Source organism: Rattus norvegicus, chromosome 11, assembly GCF_036323735.1.
Source record: "Rattus norvegicus strain BN/NHsdMcwi chromosome 11, GRCr8, whole genome shotgun sequence".
NCBI lineage: Eukaryota > Metazoa > Chordata > Mammalia > Rodentia > Muridae > Rattus > Rattus norvegicus.
Window position 1 is genome coordinate 77,639,605 of NC_086029.1, and position 25,447 is coordinate 77,665,051.

The 25,447-nt window shown below is 42.6% G+C and overlaps 1 protein-coding gene across 1 annotated transcript in view; it reads left to right on the forward strand.

The window, feature by feature from the left end:
* The first annotated feature begins 7,960 nt into the window (after positions 1-7,960).
* Positions 7,961-25,447, forward strand: part of Cd86 (CD86 molecule) — a 58,614-nt gene continuing 41,127 nt past the window's right edge. Inside the window, exon 1 of the mRNA XM_006248399.5 lies at positions 7,961-8,118. The gene's annotated coding sequence lies outside the window, so the exon portion shown is untranslated. The remainder of the gene's footprint in view (positions 8,119-25,447) is intronic.

Genomic DNA, 25,447 nt, shown 5'->3' on the forward strand with positions numbered 1-25,447 from the left:
CAACTTCACCACTTACTCTCCCACAGCCAAGGTGGTCTACTTCAGTGCATGAAGCTAAGGAATCAGACAGAACCAGAGGTCAAGAATAAGCTATTCGTTCATGAATAGTTTTTCCCTCTGACATCTTGGTCAAAATAATAAGAAAATTAATTAATACAGACTTCCTTGGTCAGACTCATAAAATGTTGAAATACTGAATACATGCTCTATTATTTCCCTCAAAGAAGGGGTCACCAAGATGCACACCCCCCCCCCCCGCTGTACTCCATGTCTGCTGGAGCAGCACTTACCCATTTATTTCTTCCCAGCAGCCCTCAAGAATCCATCTACAGTATGCTAGGTCCTGTCAGTGCACAAAGGCATTCATAAAGGAAACCAAAAACCTCACAAATACCCATCCCCCACAAAATAGGAACACTAGATGCTTGCTCTAGTGTTCTCCATGAGGGCAAGTCTGATGCAACGTCTGCCTGTGTCTGGTGTGTTGAGGGCACTCTAGAGCAGCGGGGCACCTCTCTGCTCTCCTGTGCTGTTTCCAGTCATTTAAAGTATTCTGGTTCTGTGAGATCTCGGATCTATGAGATGGACAGGACAGAAGCAATTTCCTCATGTAGCCCTTCCCCTGAATTAGAGCATACGTGGTCCAGCTCTGTCTCTCTCTTGGGGTTATCCAAGTATTAAAAAATCATTCCAACTGTGTGGTGCTCGACCAAATGACCAAATTCCTGCACCAGTGGGCTGCAAATGTTCCCTCTGGCTTTGATGTAGCTGGGTTTGTGTTCGCCTGGTGTGAAGGAGCTCCTTAACTGACTTCCAGACTCCTCACGCTGTGAACTGTGATTTACAACTATTGCTGACATTTATTATTATTATTATTATTATTATTATTATTATTATTATTATTATTGCATGTGTGTAGTGTGCGTGTGTATGTGTTTGTATGTGATGCATGTGTTTCAGCATCTGTGTGAAGGTCAGAAGACAGCTTTTAGGAGTTTCTCCTCTCCTTCCACACAGAACCACATTTCCTTTCAGAGCCATCTCAGCCAGCCCGTGTGCGCTGTTCTTGGATGGACATCTCTGTGGGAGGAAGGAGGGCTGAGGCTTCCTATTCTGCTATCTTGCTGACGTTCACTGTGGTTAGGTTTGTTTACCTTCCCATGATGTCTAATAGTTATGAAATATTTTTCCATGTGCTTATTGGCTATTTGTATACCTTCCTTAGAGAAGTATTCGTTCAAGTCCTTCATTTTGAAACTGAATTTATTCTGGATCTCAATCCCTAAACATTACTGGGTTTGAGCAACTAACCTTTCGGATAATCTGTTTATGTGCCCGTGGAGGACATGGAAGTCGTACAAAAATATCTTAATAAAAATTGTTAATATTGGGTTGGGGATTTAGCTCAGTGGTAGAGCACTTGCCTAGCAAGCGCAAGGCCCTGGGTTCGGTCCCCAGCTCCGAAAAAAAAAAAGAATAAAAAAAAATTGTTAATATTGAAAAATAGTAGAAGCTATATACCCCCTGACATTCGGGGAAGAATTTTACTATAATATTTACTATATTTACTAATATTATAATATAATATTTACTATAATATAATACACTATTCTCTTAGCTACTTTTCTGTTGCTGTAATAAAACACCATGGCCAAGGCGACTTATAGAAGAAGTAAACATTTGTTTTGGCTCCAGTTCCAGATGGATAAGAATCTGTCATGGCAAGGAGGCACGGGAGCAAGGGCAGGTATAGAGGTGAACACGGTGGTGGGAGGAGGAAACTGAGATAGCTTGTACTCAACCACAAACACGAAATAGAGAGAGTGAACTAGAGATGGGCTAGACTGTGAACACTCAAAGCTGTCCCCAGTGGCCTGTCTCCTCCCTCAGGGCTGCTACTCTCAAATGTCTCCAATCTGGGGACTAAGTATTCAAATGCATAAGTCTATGGGAGACATTTCATGTCATACCACAACAATTAATATACTATTTCAAAGATACCAAGAAGTTCATAATACTGTGAGAAGATGTTTATTCAGTCTTAAATAAAATTATAGATTATAATGCTAGGAAACTGAAAAAAAAATCCCCCCTTTAGTATTTATAACAAATATCGTATATATTAACTTTTTGGTTTATTTTGTTACGATATTTCATTTTATATCCAATGCCACTTAGATACATATACATTTTATTCATTCTCCTTCAATAATTTGGAAGGTATTCAAGCATTTTAAGTATATTTTGCTATCTTCTCATTTATTTAAAACTTTTTTTTTGAGACAGGGTCTCTCTCTACATGGCCCTGGCTATTCTGGAACTCAGTATGTAGATCAGGATGGCCTCAAACTCATAGAAATCCGCCTGCCTCTGACTCCTGAGTGCTGGAATTAAAGCCATGCAGCACTACACCCAGCCAAAATTTAAAATAAAACTTAAAATTAAAATAAAATTACATCATTTCCCCTTCCCTTTCTTCTCTTCAATACCTCTCCTGTGACCCTTTCCCCAATCCCTCTTGAAACCCCATTCTTTCTAGCCAACGATTGTTATTATTACATATCAATATAGATATATATACATATATGCACATGTATGTGTATATGCATGTGTGTGTATCCATATACATAATACATATTATATAATGTATATAATACACACACACACACACACACACACACACACACACACACACATGCACACACACCCCTGGGACTGACCACTTGATACAGAATAAAGAGTTGGGGAACTTAGGAGAAGACTATTTCTCCTGCTTTTAGCATTACTTAGTTGCCTGTAGTTTCTTTGTCTATATGTGGAGCCCTGTGAGATTGCTTCCTTCCACATTAATACGACTATTGGTATAGCTCTTCGGCTCTCGCTTAGGCGGCCATATTGTCGCGTCTCGTGAATGACGCTTCCCGATCACTTCCACGAGGCACACACTCACCACAGATGATCCTCATGCTCTGGCTCCTGCACTCTTTTGCCCACTCTTCCGGGATTCCGTCGGTGTAGAAGTTATGTTGTAGGTGTGTCCGTTGGGTCTCTGCACCCCCGGATCACTCGTTTCACCCATTGTAGTTTTCTGTAATGCTCTCTGTTGCAAAGGGAAGGTTCTTGATGAGGTGTGAGAATTACCCTTACCTCTGAGGAAGTATTGCAGTCCAGCTGGGAACTGTGCTGGCTGAGTGAAGTGGCCATGACTTTAGAGAATCAAATGAAAACTTGGCCTTTCATTCAACCCCAACTGGCAGAAAACAACAGAAGAGGTCTATACTTCTGAGTTACTGACTCTTTACCTAAATAAAAGGCCAGGCAGGGGTGAAGTTGTTAGAAATTTATCACCGAGCTGGTGAAAGAACAACAGCAAATCCTGTGGCCAGTGTTCCTCCTAGATCATCTGAGGCTGTGTTTCAGGGAGGCTGGTTGTGGGGATGAATATGGAGGCTGGAGAGACCGGTTCAAGGTCATTCTCAGCTACATAGCAAGTTCAAGGCCTGCCCCAGTCCACCTATCTTTTAAAAAAGTATTTTAATATAGCAAAACTATGCTCCTCTCCACAGTGAGAATTCACTCCACACACTCAGGAAAAAATAATACTCATTAATACTGGCATGAGTCTGGGTCCAGCTCAGTGTCTTCCTAATGCTGGACCTCTTCATACCGTTCCTCATGTGATGGTGACTCTCCCCAAACATAACATCATTTTCATTGCTACTTCATAACTGTAATTTTGCTAGTTATGAATCTTAATATAAATATCTGGTATGTAGAAGGTCTGATATGTAAGTCTTATAAAGGGGTCATTCGACCCCCCAAAGGGGTCATGACCCATTGATTGAGAACTGCTGGTCTAGCTACTGCCCGAAGAGGAACAGCCACCAATAGAAATTTTTACTAACTTATAGAAGCTATGCATTAGAAGGCTTATGCATTATGTTATGGCTATTATGCTTATTATATGATGGGAGGGCTTATGCACTCCACATATGCTGTCATCCTTAACTCTCTCCCAGGTGCTGTCCCTAATTTATTCTTTGAACAATTTAAACAGAGACAAGATATGCAACCTGGCCACTTGGGCAGATGGTAGATCACAGGGCCGGAATCGCTTTAAGTGTTATTCCTTTTCAAGTTAATTGTGACCCAGGGTCATCTTGCCCACTTGCAGTGTTATCCTTTTCTCAAGAAGAGAACTGGGACTTTATGACAAGCCAGGACTTAATGAGGATGTCACATGCCCCCTTGAGTTACCTGCTGGACCCTTGTTCTCAGGTAGAGAAATGGGGATAAACTCAGTGTATTTTGGAGGCAGTGATCCTTAAGCTAAATTCTGCATCGTGTGACTTAACATCCCCTAAGCGAATCTACCAGTAACATCCTTTGTAACATCAATCCGATTTCTTCCACTCTCTTCTACACTACCAGAACCGTACAAAGAGGATTAAAAATTGAAAACTTTAAGACGAAGAAGCTGGAGCAGAACAGAAACAAAACTGAAACTGCTAAGTCTTAAAGCCGTGGGCGGGGGAACAGTTATTGTACATTTCATCCAGAATGCTAAGAAGATGTTAGAAGTGAGCTATCTGTACTATTCTAATATGTTTAAAAAACATCACTGTTAGCTGGAATAAAGAAGCAGTAGATCGTTTTCTTCAAATTAATACATGGGAAAGCTCTCGTCTCAACTTTGATAATTTCTTCTAGATTTGAACCTATTTTAAAAAAATAGGAAGAGGGTGAAATACATTTCAAATAGATTAAGGACCCATATTATTATTTATTCACCTATAATTATATATATATGTATATATATATGTAATCTCTGTACACACACACACACACACACACACACACACACACTTAATTGAAGTTATCCCACCTACACTGACAGTAATCCCCACAAAAGCCTTAAACTACCTAGCAAAATTCCCAATGTCAGGCATGAGAAACCCGTCTCCAGTTGCTCAGAGGAGTCTAAGAAACCCCCAAACAATACAGATTGTTGCTATTACTCTTGGTTACCTCTCAGAGGTTGAAGATAAAGTCCTTATTGCTGAAAACAAGCACTTCAGGCAAAAGACTTGATCTGACCTGAAAGCCTGCTTTCTGAGGACTACTTTTCATGGTATCAGGGTGCTCTGCATGCTTGCAAGGAGGGAAGCAATTAATAAGCTTACTGGGCTGTAATGCCTATGAATCCCAAGAATGACCACATGGCCAACTGACCAATTTTGCCTAGTCAAGAATCCACTAACGGCTGAGAAACACTTAAAGAAATGTTCCACATCCTTAACCATCAGCAAACCAAAACGACTTGAGAGTCCACCTTACACCTGTCGGGATGGTTAAGATCAATAGCACAAGTAACAACTTATTCTGGTGAGGATGTGGAGTAAGGGGAACTCTCCTCCATTACTAGTGGGGGTGCAAATTTGGAACCAGTATGGCGGTTTCTCAGAAAACTGGGAATCAATCTACCTCAGGACCCAGCTCTACCATCCTTACTATATCCATATCCATATATGGCTATATCCATAGAGGCTTTAGTCATAACATCCAGAAACTGGAAACAACCTAGATGACCCTCAACTGAAGAATGGAGTATTACTTAGCTGTTAGAAAAAAATGATATTATAAAATTTATAGATAAGTGAATGTAACTAGAAAAAAAAATCCTGAGCAAGGCAAGACCCAGAAAGACAACCATGGGATGTACTCATGTATAAGTGGATATTTGTAGGATGATGTCATCACGCAGGTGTTGGCAGGTACAAGATAGAATGAGGCCTGTCATTGGACGAGAAGGATGGATGGGCGGGAGAAAAGTTTAGAGAGAGGAGGGGACTGGAAGTGAGGAGGAGAAGCAGCGGAGAGAACATGGAGGCTGATGTTAAGATTCCTCTCTGCACATTTACAGGTTGTTACGAATACTCTTAAGGGATGGATGTGTACAGGGCTTTGTATGTCTAGATGGGTAAATTATATCTTATCAATTGGATCTGAGGTTATTGTGTTGTGTGTTCTTTCATGTGGCGATTTAAGTTTAAGAGGGTATGTATTGGCCAGAGACACTAAGCCTTCAAGGAATTGGGATGTATATTTCTGACATGGTGGCAACCTGCCTTGAGAACTGGACGGGTAGAGAGATTGCTGCCAGGCTCAGAGAGAAGCCATCGGCAGTGTGATATGGGATGGAGCAGAGCAGGTGAGACGCTTTGCTGACTCAGATGAAGATATCCACCAGATATCTTGGGGCACTGCGGCGCCAGATCTAGTGCGGGATAAAAGACAACCTTTATTACAACTTTACAGCAACAGATATTAGCTCTTAAGTGAAGGGTAATCACACTATGATCCATAGACCCAGAGAGGCTAAGTAACAAGGAGGGGCGTACATGGGGCTCCCTGGCTGTCGGTGGGCATGGACACGGGAGGAGGAGGGAGGGAGAGAGTACAAGGAGAGATGAGGGGAATGGAGGAGCATTTCCATGTGGAAACCTAGTGCAGTGAAAACGTCCTGGAACCTATAAGGGTGACCGGAGCAAGGACTTGGAGGAATAGAGGATACGGAGCCTGAACTAGCCGTCTTCTGTAACCAGGCAAGACTTCCAGTGGCGGGTCTAGGACACCCACACAGCCACAGAACCTTCTATATAAAACCTGCCCTGCCTGCAAGATGTGCTGCGGCAACGAAGGCTCGGAGCTTGAGAGAGTGGTCAACCAATGACGGGATTAATTTGAGGCTCAAACTAGTAGGGGAATCCCTTGCCTGGAGGGCCAGAAACCGGAAGCTGGATAGCGCAGACACCTAGGATAGAGTCCAACATGACTGACCAAAAACAAAAACAAAAACAAAAACAAAACAATCAACCAACAACAACAACAAGAGCAAAACAAGTCAATGAAGTGATTCCTAACGATTATCTGCTATCCTCATATATGTGCACCTAATCACTGTCAGACATTTCCTCCAGCAGCTAACGGGAGCAGACGCAGAAATCCACCCCCAGACATTAGGCGGAGCTCAGGGAACCCATTAGAAGAGGGAGACTTTAGAAGTCAGAGGAGTCGAGGACACCAGGAGAACATAGCTGGCAGAATCAACTAAGCAGAGCTCGTGGGGGCTCACATAGACTTGAAGCAGCAATCCTGGAGCCGGACTGGGTCTTTGCTAGGTGCTCTGCATATGTTCTGTGATTGTGAACTTGGGGGTTTTGTGGGACTCCTTAGAGTGGAAGTGCAGTCGTCTCGGACTCTTTTGCCTACTCACGGTGCTTTTTCCTACTACGGGGTTGCCTTGTCCAGCCTTGATATGAGGATATGAGGTTTTGTTCCTGGTCTTATTGCATTTTTTTTTTCTATTCAGTGCCTTGAGTTCGGGCAGGATGTTCAAAAAAAACTCAGAAGCCCAAGACAAGCAATGTTGTGAAATCAATAGATATACAGGGAAAAAAAAAAAGAAAGAAAAAGAAAAAAAAAAGGAGAAACCACCTTGTTTGAATGAAAAGAGATGGCGTTTAGAAACTGTTGGTGGGCAGCAGGGTGGAGTGGCTCTGACAGACTTAGCTCCAGAGCTGCCTTGGCAGAGTCTCTTTATTGTCATACAAGGCACTTTTAGCAAGTCAATTTCCGCATACCTACACCCCTTATCTGCTCCAGGAACTGTCTGAAGGGTCACCTGAGCAATTCTCAGTCATACAAGGCTTCCCCGTTTGCCAAGTTATGTCTAGGGACGACGGTAGCTCTGTGTAGTGGACTCTTTATCTAGACAAAGTTGGTCAGTTGATTTCACAGCATTGCCTGTCTTGGGCTTCTTAGTTTCTTTTGAATATCACGCCGGAACTAAAGGCACTGAATTTTTTTTTTTAAACCTCAAGCTTTAAACTGAACTCGAATAACCTGCAAAGCAAAGAAAGGGTTAAAAATATCTTCCTCAAGTCTAAGAAAAGAGGAACAACTCTTAAGAAAAAGTCAACGGGGTACATAGTCATTGCTGAGGAAGACAGAGGAGCAAGCAGACGCGCGTAAGCGTGGCTCCTTGTGGGCAGCAGCACTTCAACCAGACTCTCGCGTTCCAGAACTTACAGAAGCACCCACGATTGATCCCAGATGGTGAGCGTTGCTTCTGCTCTTTGCAGTGTGGCTTATGAATTACAACCTCAGCGGGAGACTGAGATTGGAGACCACGATCTCATTTCTGTCTTTCGAGCCAGCTGCCTTAGACCCGTTCTCCTGTGCAGTGTATTTGTTTAATGACCCTAAGTGAGAGCGCCAAGAAGGGAGGGTGCTATTAAAGTAAAACGGGGCGACTGGCTCCCACATCAGGAAACTCGTTCTTTTCCTCTCTCTCTCTCTCTCTCTCTCTCTCTCTCTCTCTCTCTCTCTCTCTCTCTCCTTCCTTCCTTCCTTTCTTTCTTTCCTTACCTTTTCTACAATGATTTTTTTTTTTTTACTTCGGGTGGATAAGACTTATCTGAGGTACCAAAAGCAGCTGATAGTCGTAATTTTTTTCCCCCAAAGGTGATTGATTTGTGTTCCAGATATTGAGTATCTACACTCGTTGATTTTTAAGGCTGGGATGGGTTTTTAAATGTCTGTATAAGTATGAGAATGAGAAGAGGCACTTTTTTTGTTTAAAAGTTTGATCTAAAGGTGAAGAGGTCAAGTAGAGAGTAGGCAAAAGAAGAGAGGCCAAAGAAAACGCAGAGAAAGGGCACAGCCAGTTCGTTGAATGTACGGCTTCCACGTCCATGGACAGAGGGCCACCTGGGAGCAACTTCCCATTTAAGATAGAAACGTAGCTCGCCTATAGTTGTGCCTATACTGAACGGGCACAGGGCACTTGTTGTCATTCATTTACATTGTATATGTAATTATGTGTGATTGTGTATGCATTGTATGTAATCTAGGGATAATTTTAAGTACATGGGAATATGCAAATTGCTACCTCACTTTATACTGGGAAGGTGAATAGCCAGGATTTTGGTATTTGTGCAGATTCTCAGGGGTGACTGTATGCAAGAAAACAGCAACAACAATAGCAGCAGCAGCAGCAGCAACAACAACAACAAAAACTAAGACACAAAAAGGCAATGGGAGTAGCTCAGATACTCAGTGTCTGTGGGATGCTGGCGTGCTGTGTGTTTCGCTGGTGTTGTTTTATTAATGTCACGGTGGTGTCCGGACAAGCAGTATCGTTATATTAATTAATAGTCGAGCGGGGAGAAGGTGGAGATCGCTCAAAGCTCTAGGGCTCCGGAGGATGGAAGTGAAATCCTTTTGGCTGTGGCAGGTCCCCAGGGCTCAGGCTTCCAGGAGGCAGCCAGCCATGCCTGCCCTTCCTTTGCCCTTTGCCTGGGCAGCTGGAGGCTGATTCTTGGTCGTCCTTTGTTGTTCATTGCTGCACTTTGAGATTCCCTCTTCTACCCAGTGCCAACTGGTTTGAGAAGGGCCTTTGCTGCTTTTGTTTCTAAAGATTAGAGATTAATTTCCAAGTAAAAAAATTCTTTCTCCTCTAGAATAAATTTAATATATACATATGAAAAAAATTCATAACAGCGTTCTCATGGAGCTGTGGAAGTGATACCTCTGAACTGTGCTGGCTGTAGGATCACAAGCTGTAGGATCACAAGCTGCTGTCTGTGTGATGCTTGTTTAAGATGTTCTTTGTCCCAATGACCCAAGCCAGTTATGAGCAATAAATAGCATTAAACAATGTTGAACCTTAGAAATAAAAGCAATGCAGATCATAACAGAAAGTTATCAATTTTTTTTGGTCAAAATGACAAATGTTAAATTTCAAAGGCAAACAAAAATTTCCCACGCTACGAAGGGAAGAAGACTATGCACTTACATTGTCCCTTGATGGTTGTGTAGTCCCTCTGAACAAAACTCCGCTGAAACGCATTAGCTGTCCTCAAGTCTATACGCCGCTGAATGGTTCATTTTTTTAAAATTATACAGTGATATATGTCAGTAAAGGTTCTATGGCATGGATATTCTTCTTGTTATTTTTTTATAATGTGGAAAATCTTAGTAACAATTGTTTAAAAGTAGATGACTGGTTATTTTATGAAACACCCACAATGGGATATTATGAAATCGTCTTCAAGAGAGAAACTGCACCAAAGGGCAGTCTCCAATGTGCTTATGGGAAACGTAGGTGGCATGGGGCTGCCGGTTCTGTGAGTGGTGTGTACACGTGCACAATACTCACCAGACGTGTGAGGGTTTTTACTCTTCCCTGTATGCTTTCAGCTTGAACCATTTCTGTAGGGAGAAAATGAAAAGTAAAATTTAAAAAAAAAAAGGAAGAAGAAGTCATCAACTACACTGACTTTTCTGTGTCTGTGATCACTCAAAGTCTGTAGGAGCCCTCTGCCAAGGACTTCAGCCTTTTGTTTTGTTTTGAATTATGCTTTTTTGGTTTTGGCGGTTGCTGTGTATTTGAATACCTGACCCCACACAGACACATCTTCTAGGAGTGGGCCTTAAACAAGCAGCTGAGCCAGTCTAATCTTCAATCTCCCACTTGTCAAATGTGGCTGACAGTGAGGTCATATGTGGTTGTGAGGTCTTAGTGTGACAATTTATACTAAGTGTCTAGAATCTTGCTCTGATAAGAACTTAGTAATTACTATTATTAGTCATTTTATTATTACTGTGTTTTGTGCTTAAGAAACAGAGGGGAAGTTACTTATTAAAAATTAACTATTAATGACATGCTTAGGACTAGAATTCAGGAAGTTTAATGTCCTGTGTGCTGTCTTCCCTCCCCACGTGTTCATGGCCATGGTAGAATGATACCAGGCCACATTCCTAGAGAGCTGACCTAGAACAAGATGTGCCCAGGGAGAAGAGCAGCCTCCGTTGAGTGGCTGGTTCCTGTGGGAAGCTAAATACTGGGGAAAAAATGGTGAAATGAAGGAGACCGAGGGATAAGTCAGGCGCAGGGTGAAAGCATGAACCGAAGAGTTAATGGAAGACAGGAAATGGCTCAGAGTCTAGCTATGGTGGCGTCACCGAGGGAAAGATGCACGGACACTAGAATTCATGATTCTTCACCCAAATTTCCTCATCTCGTTTACAAGCTTAGATTAAGACACACTCTAGTGACCCCATTTTTATCTTATTTTGTAAAAAAAAGCCCCATCTCTAAATAATGGTCCCATTCCATTCTTGGAGAAGGATTTGGGTGGGTCGAACAAGCATAACTAGAATCTCAGGGAACATTCATACTTGATATCAATAAGCAGATGGACAAAGCCCACAATATAACTCAATAGAAAGGGAGAACACAAGTATAAAAGTGGTTGCTTGAAAAATTTTGAGTCAAGAAGAAATATTTTGAGTCACAGCAAGGTATGGTAGCCTAGGCCTTTAAGCCCAGCACCTATAAGGCAGAGGCAGGGGTATCTCTCTGAGTTCCTGGACACTCAGCTGTGCACTGGTGAGTTCCAGGCCAACCAGGGCTACACGGAGAGACCATTTCAACAAAACTGCAAAATTTGGGATGGAGAGGTGGCTATAGGGTTAAAAGTCCAGATGCTCTTCCATAGGGACTGAGTTCATTCCCAGCCCCTACACCAGGAAGCTTACTACTACCTGTAACTCCAGCTCCAGGGAGTGCAATACCCTTTTCTTGCACACACCTGCTGACGGGCAGATACAGACACTCATACCCATAAATAAAGTAAAATAAATCTTTTAAAAGAAAAGAGTCTGTACTACAGGAAGCCTTAGTGTAAGCAACCCAATTACCGTAGATCCACATTATTCAGATTCAAAGCTACCAGATTTATTGAGAGGCGACATCTAATAAAAAATAAAAACGAGTGAACATTTAGTTTATGTTAACTAGTTAGTAAATGACAGCCTGAAACTGGTAAGATTGGGGAAAGCTAAAATACTTAACTAACCAGAAAGTAAACCTAGTCTTACAGCGATTTTTTAACCAACTAAACAAGTATTCATGGAGAATCTGGGACTGTGGGAATTTGGAAGCACCAGGAGGAATACAGATGAAATGGATGTTGTGTTATTTGATAGTGTGATTTGGAATAGAAACAATGCTCATAAAATAGCTAAGGAATAGCTATAAAATAGCTAACCCAATGTGGTTAATTATTCAGTAGTCAATCTCTGTCTTTGTCTCTCTGTCTTTCTCTGTCTCTCTCCCCTCCCCTGTGTGTGTATCTCTCGCTGTGTGTCTGAGTCTGTGTCTGTCTGTCTGTCTGTCTCTCTCTCTTTTTCTTTCTCTCTTCCTCTCTCTCTCGTGTGTGTGTGTGTGTGTGTGTGTGTGTGTGTGTGTGTGTGTGTGTGTTTAGACAGGGGACCCCAGGCTAAGATCTCCTACTCTACCTCTCAAGAGCTGGACACCAGGTCTGACCCACAATGCCTCTCTCTACTATGCCTCGATCACAAATACAAATGGTAAAAAGTTCATTTTCTCAAATATTAAATGGCTAGCAATCAAATGCTATGAATGCATTTTCATTTGTCAGCCAGAACAGAAAAACAAACAGTCCAACAAGAAACAGGCAAAACTAGTAAGAGCACCAGTGGAAGGGGAAGCCCTGGGTCCTGCTAAGACTGAACCCCCAGTGAACTAGTCTATGGGGGGAGGGCGGCAATGGGGGGAGGGTTGGGAGGGGAACACCCATAAGGAAGGGGAGGGGGGAGGGGGATGTTTGCCCGGAAACCGGGAAAGGGAATAACACTCGAAATGTATATAAGAAATACTCAAGTTAATAAAAAAAAAAAAAAAAGAAAAGAAACAGGCAAAACATGTAAAAGGAGATTTCTCCAAAAAAGTATAAATGACAAATTACCACATTGGAGGATGATTGGCGTCATTAACCGCTGTTGAGATCAAAGTGAACTATTACCATGTTCCTATAAGAATATTTAAAATTAATAATGTTTTCAATAGTGCTGGTAGGATGCAGAGAAACAGGATCACTCTCTTTCAGGAAGTGTTAAAATGGTGTAGGCCCTTTGGAAAAATCTTCCGTGGTTTCTTACAAAGATAAACATGTTCTTACCATTTAACTGTGATTGCAATAGTTCCCATTTAGCCCAGGGAGATGAAAACCCATAATCACACAAAACCAGTACATAAATATCACATCAGCTTCATTTATAATAGTCAGATTCCAAAACAAGAAATGACTTTTAGTGTGAGTAGTTAAACACGCTTTGGAACACCATGGGGTAATACTCAGCAATAAAGAGAGATGAGCTCTTTGTACACACAAAAAGTCTGATGAATCGCTAAGGAATTACCTGTCCCTCAATGAAAGCCAGTCCCTCAACATTACAAGTTGCTTGTTCCACTTACCTGCCATTGTAACAGAGACAGGGACCAGACTGGCAGTTGCCATGGGTATGGTGAGGTGGAAGATAGAAGCGAGGGGCTACTGGAAGACACAATTATCAAAAATCAGCACAGGGGACTCCTGGGAATACCATCAGTCTATAGTGTGTGTGTGTGTGTGTGTGTGTGTGTGTGTGTGTGTGTGTGTATGTGTGTGTGTGTGTGTGTGTATGTGTGTATGTGTGTATGTGTGTGTGTATGTGTGTGTGTGTCTGTGTGTGTGTGTGTATGTGTGTGTGTGTCTGTGTGTGTGTGTATGTGTGTCTGTGTGTGTGTGTGTGTCTGTGTGTGTGTGTGTGTGTGTGTGTGTACATGAGTGCAGGTGCCCACGGAGACCACAAGATAAGAGTTGGATTCCCTTAGAGCTGGAGTTACAGGCAGTTAAAAAACTCTTGACATGGCTGCTGGGAACCTAACTCAGATCCCTTGCAAGAACAATACACACCTTAACCAGTGCTCCATCACTTCAGCTCTGTGCTTGGTAACGGCACATATCTCATGGGCCTACAGAGGTGATAGAATTTTATAGAACTTCACCCAGAGAAAGATGAGAGCATGAAACACTGGTGAAATTGGAATAGAGTTTGTGGATTGTTCATTGTTGAGTTCTTGGCTTTGACGGTCAAGAACAGTTATATAAGACATTACCATTAGAAGAAACTGGTAGAAGAGTATTCAAGATTTCCCCGTATAATTTTTTCTTGCTTCCTTTAAATCTACAATTATTTGAAAGTTAAAAAAAAGGTTCCAAAAAGTAATTTTTAAAAACTGAAAATGCTCATCTTAACTAAGTATTGAACACATGACAATCCAGCCCCTTCCCAAGTAATTTCCATTTATTGAATTGTCAATTTGTGGAGTTTTCAAGAATCTGAAAGCACGTGAGCACACACTAGCAGTACTCGCCTGTGTTTCTGGTTGAACTGTAAATGGGTGTCTTCCCCATGGACAGGGGAGGTACATGCCAACATGTATTCAGATTCTCCAATGCTCACTCTCACAGAGGGCACCTGTCTGGCCACTGCCTGCTTCTCTTGTTCATAATAGCTTTAAAAAAAATTCAGAATGGTCCTCATAACCTCATATATTTAAATGCTAGTCACCAGGAAATGGAACTGTTTGAAAGGATTAGAAGAATTAGAAGATATAGCTAGTGTGTCACTAGGGGTGGGATTAGAGGTTTCAAAAGCCCATGCCTGGCCCAGCAACTCCCATTCCACTTGCAGATCAGAATACAGTTCTTAGCTACTGCTCCAGCACTATGTCTGCCTGCCACCATGCTCCCTGTCATGATGATACTCAACTAAGCCTCTGAAACTGTAAGCCAGCTCCAATTAAACTCTTCCAAATAAACTCTTTTCATTTATAAGACTTGCTTTGGTCATGGTGTCTCTCCACAGCCATTAGATCAGAGACTAAGACACAGCCCTATGGCATTTTGGTCCACACTGAAAAGGCACTGAAGATGAGCAAATGTGTTTCTTTCCTTAAAAAGCTCATTAGTAGTAAAAAGATCAAAAAACAGAGGAGGCCAGGAGATAGTGGTCCTTCGGAAGAGCAGCAAGAGTTTTTAACAATGGGTCCCTTTCCCCAGCACTGAGCTTTGTCTTCTCTGATGGATTCTGGGAAATGGAATCTTCTTACCTAGAATATAGGGCGGTTGGCCTTCTGATTATAACCACGAGGGCAGGCCAAATGCAGATGAAGATGCTGAACCAAACCGCAAAGCCACCTAACTTCGTTCTATGTAAGGCAGAATGCCTAAAACACTGCTACAAAATCCAGCCCTGTGATTGGTAACCCTGTAAGTATCTCCAAGAACTACTTGTGAAAATCTGCTCTTTAGCCTTCCGGACGTTCGATATCTACATCCACTTCTAAGTTTCTTAGAACCTAAGGTGTGCTGCATGCTGGGTAATCATTTCTGCTGCGAAGCCAACGTCTCTAGCCCCCTTTTCTAAATTTTGAGATAAAATCCTGCTAAGTTGCCCAGGCTGGCCTCTAATGCACTAGTAATCCAGACAAATCTTGAACTTGTGATTTCCCTGCCTTAAGGTTGGAGTCTCTGACATTACACTTGCAGGTCTGTGCTCAACTCTCTATTCCTAGGTTGCAATGACTTGACTTTTTTTTTTTTTCCAGCATTAGGTTCTATGAATGATTAAATTCATGGTTGTACTTCTAATTCTAGAAGACACACGAATGACCATTACTAGAGAAATGCTTATATAGCTGGCTATAATTTTACCTCCATGGGGGCACAGATTTTTGCACAGAAACGAATATCACATCATTATTTAAACTAAGAATCGGCCTAGATGGTGAAGGGCGTTTAATAGTCAGTGGATGGATCAGTGAACTATTCCTGAAGCTGAAAGTGACATTTTAATGACAGAATATGACACGAGACCATGTGTTTTTTTTTAAAGAAAATAATATACAGCCAGAAGCAACAAGCACGACTCCCTTTAGATTGGGCAATTATGAGAAAAAGGGTTCTTTGATAGCAATTGCCAAATTCACAGTAAATTTACATCACTCTGCAATGAAATGAAGTACAAAGCAATCTTGTGGTTAGACCACAGAGTCGGCTCACCAGTTAAGAGCACCACGTGCTTCTCCTCCACAGTACCTGGATTTGATTTCCAGCACCCAAGGGTGGCTCACGGCCACATAAAACTGCACCTCTAAAAGATTAGATACCCTTTTCTGACCTCCTCAGCCACCAGCCACACATGGCACATAGACATCCGTGTGGACAAAAGACCCATACTTATAAAATAAACTAAAAATTTAAGTGTTAAAGTACTCTTGTAGTGAAGTTGAGCTTCTCAGCAGGACTGGCTTGTCAGAGACCCCCCAGACAATGGAAGTGAATGGTTTAGGTGTGTGCTTTCTGTCTAACCCATGGGGTATGATTGGCGGAAACTGTACTGTGTCTGCCTGTCAGGCCCTCTCCAAACAAGTCTCCACACTGTTGTCCTGTGAGTAAGGACAAAGCAGGACACCCTGGTCTTGTACTTCAAAGAGTCAGAAAGGTAAACTTTGTAAACATTTGATGAAGTGCTCTGGCTTTATGTAATGGCTCCGTGTCTGGGAGGGCTTGGTTTGGCCACTGTTTTACCTTGACCTCTTGACCTCTGTTAGGACAACCGGGACTCACAGGAGATTGAGGCAAACATGAGTAGAAATGTTTAGGAAGATACTACAATGGGGCCAGGATGTGGTGAGCCCGAGGCAGCAAGGAGGAGGCCGGGACTGTGTTTTATTAATTTACCCAGTGATGTTGGAGAAGTGAACATGGATCAGACAGGGATCCTGTGCAGAGGCTACTGCCAATATAGGGAGGGAAAATCACCAGAGCAGACACCTCTTACTCTGTGTCAAGAATTATGTCACACAGTATCATGTCCTATTATCTAATTTAAGCTTCATAACTGCAGATGGTGTTGTTCTCAATTCTTCACGAGTAAAAGATGCATCTTGAACATCACAAAGCTGGTATTAGAGCCAGTCTGCATGTGTGTGTGTGTGTGTGTGTGTGTGTGTGCGTGTGTGTGTGCATGCGTGTGCATGTGTGTGTGCATGTGTGTGTGCATGCGTGTGCATGTGTGTGCGTGTGTGTGTGCATGCGTGTGTGTGTGCATGCATGTGCATGTGTGTGCATGCGTGTGTGTGCACATGTGTGTGTGCGCATGTGTGTGCATGCGTGTGTGTGCACATGCGTGTGCATGTGTGTGCACATGTGTGTGCGTGTGTGTGCATGTGTGTGCATGTGTGTGCATGTGTGTGTGCGTGTGTGTGCATGCGTGTGTGTGCACATGCGTGTGCATGTGTGTGCACATGTGTGTGCGTGTGTGTGCATGTGTGTGCATGTGTGTGCATGTGTGTGCGCGTGTGTGTGCATGCGTGTGTGTGCATGCGTGTTCATGTGTGTGTGCACGCGTGTGTGCACATGTGTGTGTGCGCATGTGTGTGCATGTGTGTGCGCACGCATGTGTGTGCGTGTGTGTGCATGCGTGTGCATGTGTGTGTGCATGCGTGTGTGTGCGCACATGTGTGTGTGCGCATGTGTGTGCGTGTGTGTGTGCGCGCATGTGTGTGCGTGTGTGTGCAAGCGTGTGCATATGTGTGTGCATGTGTGTGTGCACATGTGTGTGTGTGCATGTGTGTGTGTGTATGTGTGTGTGTGCGCTGGGGAGGGGTACTTTTAGCAGCACAAAGGATCATGGTTATGTGTAGAGATTTGAACTCAGGGCTCCAGAAATGGCTTAATGGGTAAAATTCCTAGTGCGTAAGCGTGAACACCTAGATTTAATCCCCAATAACCTTGTAAAGCCACATGGCACACTTCAGAAATCCTAGAGCTGGGAAGACAAGGACTAGCAGATCCTAAGGGTTTTGTGGCCATCGTTCTACTGGAATCAGTGACTTCCAGGTTCAGTAAGAGATGCCCGATGTCTCAACAATGTCTGTGGAGAACGACTGAGGGAGACCCCGGAGATGGACCTCTGGTTTCCACGTGCATTCACATACAGGTGCACAGAAACACAAGTGCTCATGTACTCACAAACTCACACCACAGAGAAAATGGTACAATTTGCTCTGGTGACCAAGTGATAAAGGCAGGAGCCGGGAGAGAGCCAGTAGTCTCGATCCCGAACAAAATTACAGAGGAGGTTGGGAAATTAAAGGCTGTAACCTACATGTAGTCCCCAGTCATTGAAATAGCAGAGTAAAATAAAAAGGAAGCTTCATCAAAATTAATTGCATATATGTATGCATATAATTGTGTGTGTGTGTATATATATATATATGGAGAATCTGCACAAAATTGAGTCCTGTTTTCCTCTGAAGAGTTGCAACACCTATTAGCAGGAGGTCACATTCCCCATGGAAAATTCAGCTAGTTTACAGAGGCTGCCCACCTTCCGTGGAAACCTGGCTCCTCCTCCGTTTTAGCTGCCTTTACTTAAGAATATGACCTTGCTCAGACTTTCCAGACCTGAGTCTAAGAGCCTTCCTATTGAGAGCAGAAAGTCTGTCAGAGACAGCCCTGTGCAAAGGCAAGTGAGGAACCTGTCAGCCCACTTCCTCAGGGAAGCCAGGTCCTTCTTACCTGAGATCTCTGCCCTGGAAGGAGGGAAGAGTGGAAGGAGCTTCTCTCAGGCAGAAGGGAACTAGATTGTGAAATCAGTGAATGGAGAGTTCAGAAATCAGAAATCAGAAAAGTGAGCTTTCTCGTACACTGGCTGATCACTGTCTGTTTCCAGGATCTCTGGCTTTAACCATCAGGGCTGTCAGGGAAATGAAAAGTCAGAAAGGGGGAGTGGGAGGAGGTGGCCAAACTCAGCCTATTGAATGCTTGCACATGGATTTGTACGTGACCTTATACCATGGTCCCTTTATTTATTTGCCCATTTTGAGGGGTCTGATTCAGTTCTAGGGGGCCTCAGAACAAATATTTCATCAGATTAATGGAACTCTGCACAGGTCGTTAACATAGCAAAGCTCTGGGGTTTTGTCGTTTGTTTGTTTTCGTTTTGTTTTGTTGTCCATTAGAAAATTGAGTGGTTCCAAACTTTCCAGGGATAAGGTGTAAGTCCTTGAAAGGAGGAGAATCAAATGTGGAGTGGAAGGGGATGGAGCACGGAGTGTCTGTGATGGCCAGGGTCCATTCTGAGAGCTTCCTATAGCTGCCCTTCCAAGTCTTGGCAGCGGTCAAATGGGTTAGAGCTTTTCCACCAATGGAGAAGAATGAGAAACTAGTTCAGCCGCCAGCTCAAGGTCGCACAGAATAGAGGGACTCACTGGAGAAAAGTGCCAAGCCATTTAACATTCAGGTAACAACAACAACAACAGCAGCAACAGCAACAGCAGCACAACAGTAGGGTGCATCCATCTGCCCCTCTGACCACAATCATAAAACAAAATGGATTCAATTCTACACTCCACTGAAGATCACACAGGCTGTATCATCCTTGAAACACGGTTTCCTCATATGTCAGACATTTTACATGCATCGTGAAGATTAAATGAAGGACTGCAGGCATACAGTCACATCAAGGAGCCTACCTCGTTGGTTGGCAGATCCAGACTTAGTAGATACACTGAATCACAGGCTGGACCTGCAACTTAGTATCAAGTAGAGTGAATGACACGGGGAGAGAAATATGGCCCCGACTCTAAGGTGTAAGTGTAATTATCATTTACTTGATATAAGCACCATCTCCAAGGCTTACTGTCTCTGTCTGTTATCCTAGGCGTAGTCCTGGAAGCTTCTAGCCTCTATAATCTTATCCTGCCCGTCAAGTTTTCAGCCTCTGAGACTTACTGCTGAGTAAGCTCACCCCTTCCTGGTTCTTTCCCCTCTCCAGTTGGCTGATTCAACTCAGCTCTTCTGGCTCTAACTCCTCTCCAAGCTGACTGATACAATCTGGCTTCTCTCAGTTTCTGACTGAATTGCTCTGCTTGGCCTCATACTAACTTTGGCAACATGTTTTAATCCTCTGGCTCCTTCTCATTCTCTGGCTTGTTCTTTCTTCACCTGTGTCTTGGTTGCTCTCTCTTCAACCTGTCTCTGTAAAACTCTCCCCAGTAAAAATGCCACATTTCCTTCCTCTCTGCACTGCTCTCTTAAGTAGCTTCCCTTTCTTCTCTCTCTTTTTGTGACACTTGGGCATATCCTATTCTGTCAAATCTTTCTCTAATTCTTCACTTTGTCTGACTCTCAATTAAAAACCACTTTCAAACATGGGTGCTTCCTTCTACAAACTATCTTTCTTTTCATTGTTTGGGATTAAAGGTGTGTACTAAGGGCATGTCTATATTCCAGCCACAGGATGAAAGGTGTGTGCTAAGGGCTGAACCACACAACTAGAAACAGAATTTTGTTGTTGTTGTTGTTTCAGTAAATAAAACAACCTCAAGGTTCACAGTGTGATCCAATATCCTGCAACACTAAGGCTCTCAAGCCAAGAAAATTGAACACAATGAGAAGCTTTGTAGGGATGAATAAACACTGTTGTCTGATTGTGAGGAAGACACAGGCATCCTGAAAAGAGCAGGTAAAGGTGTCAGGAAGCCATTAATGGTAAAATACCCTTCATTTTGAGCACGCACAGACTTGCCATTGAGAAGGCAAGGGAAGGGGTCCCAGGCATGAGGAGCAGCTTATGGTGTATTCAAAGAAGCAAAGTCTTCAGAGAGCCTGGAGATCAAAAAAGAGTAACTGTGGGCTATACCCAGCAGGTAATTTGTACAGGATGAGTGAAAAAAATAGAACAGTAAAATTGAATTTAGATAGTGAACAGCAGAAGTGTGACCTAGCTTGTGAGGAACAAGGAACGGGTCTTTTAAGCCAGGAAACTGAGATGTCACAGTCTAGCAACAGGTGACAAGCACTCCAAATCTGGTCATTAATGAACCAGAAGCCGATGATGAGTAAGAGAAAGGCAAGGGAAAGTGACATAAACACGTGTGCACAGGAGCCACTGCATGAAAATGACCCACACACTTCTCCCTGACCGCCGCCATCCCAAGGGACCTAAATAAAAACAAGGGGACACCTCTCTTTAAAAATAACCTCTTTTGTTTGTATGCAAATGGGCCATGCACAGTGAAAGCCACTTAGATGCAGTATTTGTCTCCAAGTCCTGACACAGAAAGGTCACGTTGGCTTAGAAATGTCCTTCAAAATCTCAACTTTTCCCATTACGAGAGCATCACCATCCAGTGTAAGGCTTATTTCAGATTGTTTTCAGTCTAAAGGAAGCTCAAAGGGAGGCCCTTTTCAAAAGTGAGGACCAGGATGAGTAACTGTTGATTTTTATCAACAAAATTTCTTCTAAGTAGCATCATCCATTAGAATCTTCTAGAGAGAAGGATGTGAAAGGAGTAGAAAGCAGCTGCAAATGTTAATTAATAAATCCAGGTGTGGGAGTGCACATCCCAAGGGTTCACCAGTGTCCCGTGCATTGCTTCTGGTTTTAAAGATGTCAATTAAAACCAAAAATTTAAAGAGGTCCTTCTCCCACTCCTGTGGTGAAATGGAATCTTTTAAAAAAAAAATCAGCTTCTTTTTAAAAAACAAAATTAGTCATTTATACAGGCTTTCTATGTGCCCTGACCTATTTTATTTTACTTTGCCATGCACATCTTATTTAGACCCCTGTCCAGATATTTTTGCATAAGATACTTTCAAAAATCCTTGACTTCCTCAAATTTGAAATATGCTGTCATTTTTACAAAAACGTGTTACTTTTGTTATGCATGCTCTGCCCTCCTCTGTAGAGACAGAAGAAAACATGGTCTGATGTCTTCCAGCAACTTTGACCTTTAGAATATTACATCATTCTGAGTTTTCTAAAAGGGAGTCTGAGGGAAATGGTAGTTTCTCAGAACAGATAAGCCAACAGGGTACTTGGTATGCAGAACCTGAGTTTCCTTAGTTCTCAGGCAAGTTCACAATCACTTGGTGGTCAGACCCCTGACCTTGCTGAATGGGTACAGGTTTCCTCATTCAACTTCAGGCCCCAAGGGGGCAGGGGCTATTCTCCAGCTCTCCTTGAGCCCAAGGCCAGAGATCTCCAACGATGTAATGACGTCTTTAATTTCATGTGTTGTTGCAAGACAGAAAATTTTGCAGGAATACAAAGGAATAAAGAGAAGTCAGGCCTGTGTGCACCTCTGTGTGTCTTCAGAGCCTGCAGTTAACCCAAGTTCCTCCATAGCTCCTTCCACGAGGTGTCTGGGTGCCCAGTATGGCAGGCAAGATAGGAAAAGTTCCCTGAATGCCTTTTTGGAATACCCTGGTCAGTCTCCAGTGTCCCTAGGGTGACTGGTGATCTCCCCATTGCTCCCCATGTGGTCTTTCTTTACCTTACCCTTGCTTCCCTGACTTAGGTTCTATCTGGTTCCCTATGAACCAGTGGTGTGCTTTCCACACACTTCCCAGACGCCCCAGATTCCATTTTGCCTGTCTTCGCCAGACTGCAGGCCTCCGTCCGTCCCTCAGACCCTGGATGTTGGGATCATGGCCCTCATCTGCCACAGCTGTAGTCACCTAGTTTCTCATATTCTCTGCTGCCTACAGCATTAACATAGGTACCTCTGCAGATGCTCCAGGTCCTAGCTCAGGAGCACCCTGTCTGGAGTATACGCGCCCCCAAGGCAACTTTTATCTCCTCAACGATATTTTCATATAAGCCCCCTTTAATAAAGTGAATGATGTCTTCGATTTACCTAATTGTAAACTGTTAAAGTTTATAGTTTTTGAAGCTATCATGTATCTGGAGAAGAAAACAAAGTCTGCTCTCAATTGAAAACGCCCTGCAAATACCCCAGGCAGCTTGCCTTTTCTGATTTCTCCCTAGAGACTATCCCGGTGAAGCATGTCCCGGGTTGTAGGTTTTATGTTCAAAAACTGGTAGAATGCATCTGACAAACTATAGACGTTGGCTCTTTCCTAGTCTACATGAGCGACGGATGTAAATTTGCATCACAAGAAAGTGAATAAAGGACAGGCTGGGACAGCTAAGGAAACAGGGAAGCCAGCTGGGGAGAGTGGGGTGGGTGTGGGAGGGGTCTGTAGGAGTTTGTGAGATTGTCCCTTACTATGTCAGTGACTCACTTGTACAAATAAAATAAAATAAAATAAAATAAAATAAAATAAAATAAAGCCTAAAAAATATCGGAAGAGAAAAACAGAGACCTCGAATGCTCTTACTATATAAAATGTGCTTATGGGATAGACCAAGATAGCATCCCCTCTCAAAGAGAAAAGAAACCTATCACATTTCTAAGAATGTACTTCTAGAAAAGAAAAGAAAAGAAAAGAAAAAAGAAAGAAAAAGAAACTGGGCACTTTTATTTTTCTTAAATTTATCTGGCCCACAGAAAGTGGTGGATTTTTTTTTCTTTCACTTACTTAAGGAATTGACATAAAAACCTATGGTTCTGCACCAGAAATATGCATAAATTATCAAGCGCGGCTATAAATACAACGCTGGAGATTTTTCTCAGCACTGCTGTATGCATGGCATTTTGATGACCACCGTGGAACATGGGGAAGTGAACCTTCGAATGCTAATTCACTTTCCCACTAGTGCAGGAGTCGAAATGTCATGTCATTGATTTAGTTGCTTTGCCAGGAATCAGTGTGCGTGCGTCTTTAAATTAATAGCTTCTATTTTTAGAACAGTTTAGGTTCTTTCTTTCTTTCTTTTTTTATTGAGCAGATAGCACAGAGAATTCCCAGCTCTCTGTATCCACCCGGCACCCAGCTTCCTCTGCTGTTACCGCCTTCAGCGAGCGGGTTTGTTAGGGCCAATCGACAGGGCTTCACGTAGAAGACTAAGTTTCTTTCTTACGCATTGCATGGTTTTATCAAGTGCGTGCTGCCATGACCGCCATTATACTACCATACATGATGGTGTGTACCATCATCTTAGCCCCTCCACCTTCGTCCTCACTTGATGATTGTTCTGGCAACTCTCAATCCCATTTTACGGTCTCTGTGTGTCTCCTTTATCAGGACATCATGCTATTGGAATTGTATAGTATGTAGGCTGTTCAGATTGGCTTCCCTACTCAAGTTGAAAGCATTTAAGTTTTCGTGTATTTTATATCCTGGTGGCTTCTTTCCTTTTATCATTAATAATTTTATCATTAATTGTATTAATCATTTTATCATTTTATTATAATTCATACATCACTGCATCGAAGTATAAATTATCCATACACCTATTGAAGGTTTTTTCCTCCATGTTTATCACTTGAATGCCTTCTTTGAAGAAGTAGTCTATTTAAGCATCTTTTTTAATTTTAAGATTTATTTTAATTTTTAATTATATGCGTGTAACTGTGTGTGTGTGCGCATGTGCACGTGAGTGCCGGTACCAGCAGAGGACAGTCAGAGCCTCCTGAAGATGGAGCTACGGACAGTTATGAAGTGCCCAACACCAGTGTTGGGAATCAGACTCGGGTCCTCTTGTTCCCAGCGTTTAAGCAATTGTAAACAAATCCGGCATTAATGTTGTGAGTAGGTGTTTATGTGGGTGTTTTTAACTCCACAAAAGCAATGTGCTCTGGAGCGTGATTTCATCTCATACAGCAAAGGAATGTGCAGTTTTTTAAGAACTTCTAAGTGGTCGTCCCAGCATTTCTATCATGTTTTCCCACCGTGAATGAGTGGGTGCTCCTGTTTCTCCACATGGTTGCCATTCTCTGCTATTCTCTGGTATTTCTCTTGTCATCATTTTGACTGGGAGCTCTGTGGTGGCATGGTAATGGTCTTCTTTGCATGTATTATTCTCTTCCTGTGTCCTTTCTTTGACCAGATACATAATCAGATCTTTTGCCCATTTTCACCTTGGGATGTTTGTTTCCTTGTCATTATATTTTAAAAACATTTTCAAAATTTATTCATGTACATGAGCACTCTATTGCATGTATGTCTGCACTATAGAAGACAGCATCAGATCCCAGATGGTTGTGAGCCACCAAGTGGTTGTTGGGAATTGGAGTCAACCAGTGCTCTTAACTACTGAGCCATCTCTCCAGCCCGTTGTCATTTTATCTTATGTCATTGCATATTTTGGATCACGGCTTCTTCATCATATCACGTACTTTGGAAATATTATTCTTCCAGTATGTGGCTTATATTTTTCCCTCTAAATAGTGTGTGTGTGTCTGCCTTAAGGAGGAAGGCTTCTGCATGTATAGTTTTACAGTAACAATAAAAGGAAAATTCACTGGGAATGCTTTATGTATTGTCCCAGAGGATCAGAGGGAAGTAAGGACCCATTAGAGGTTCATTGAAAGGGCAGACTTAGGTCCTAGGGATGATGCCAGCTATTCTGATTTATTAGAACTTTATTTTTATTATTTATTAATCTTTTTTATTATTTATTAACAAGGTTGAGAGCTAGAGAGATGCTCAGCTCTGGGCTGCACTAATTCTCAATTAAGGGACGGGGCTGGAGAGATGGCTTAGCACTTAAGAGTACTGGCTGCTCTTCCAGAGGACCCAGACTCAATTTCCAGCACCTTGGTGGCTCACAATCA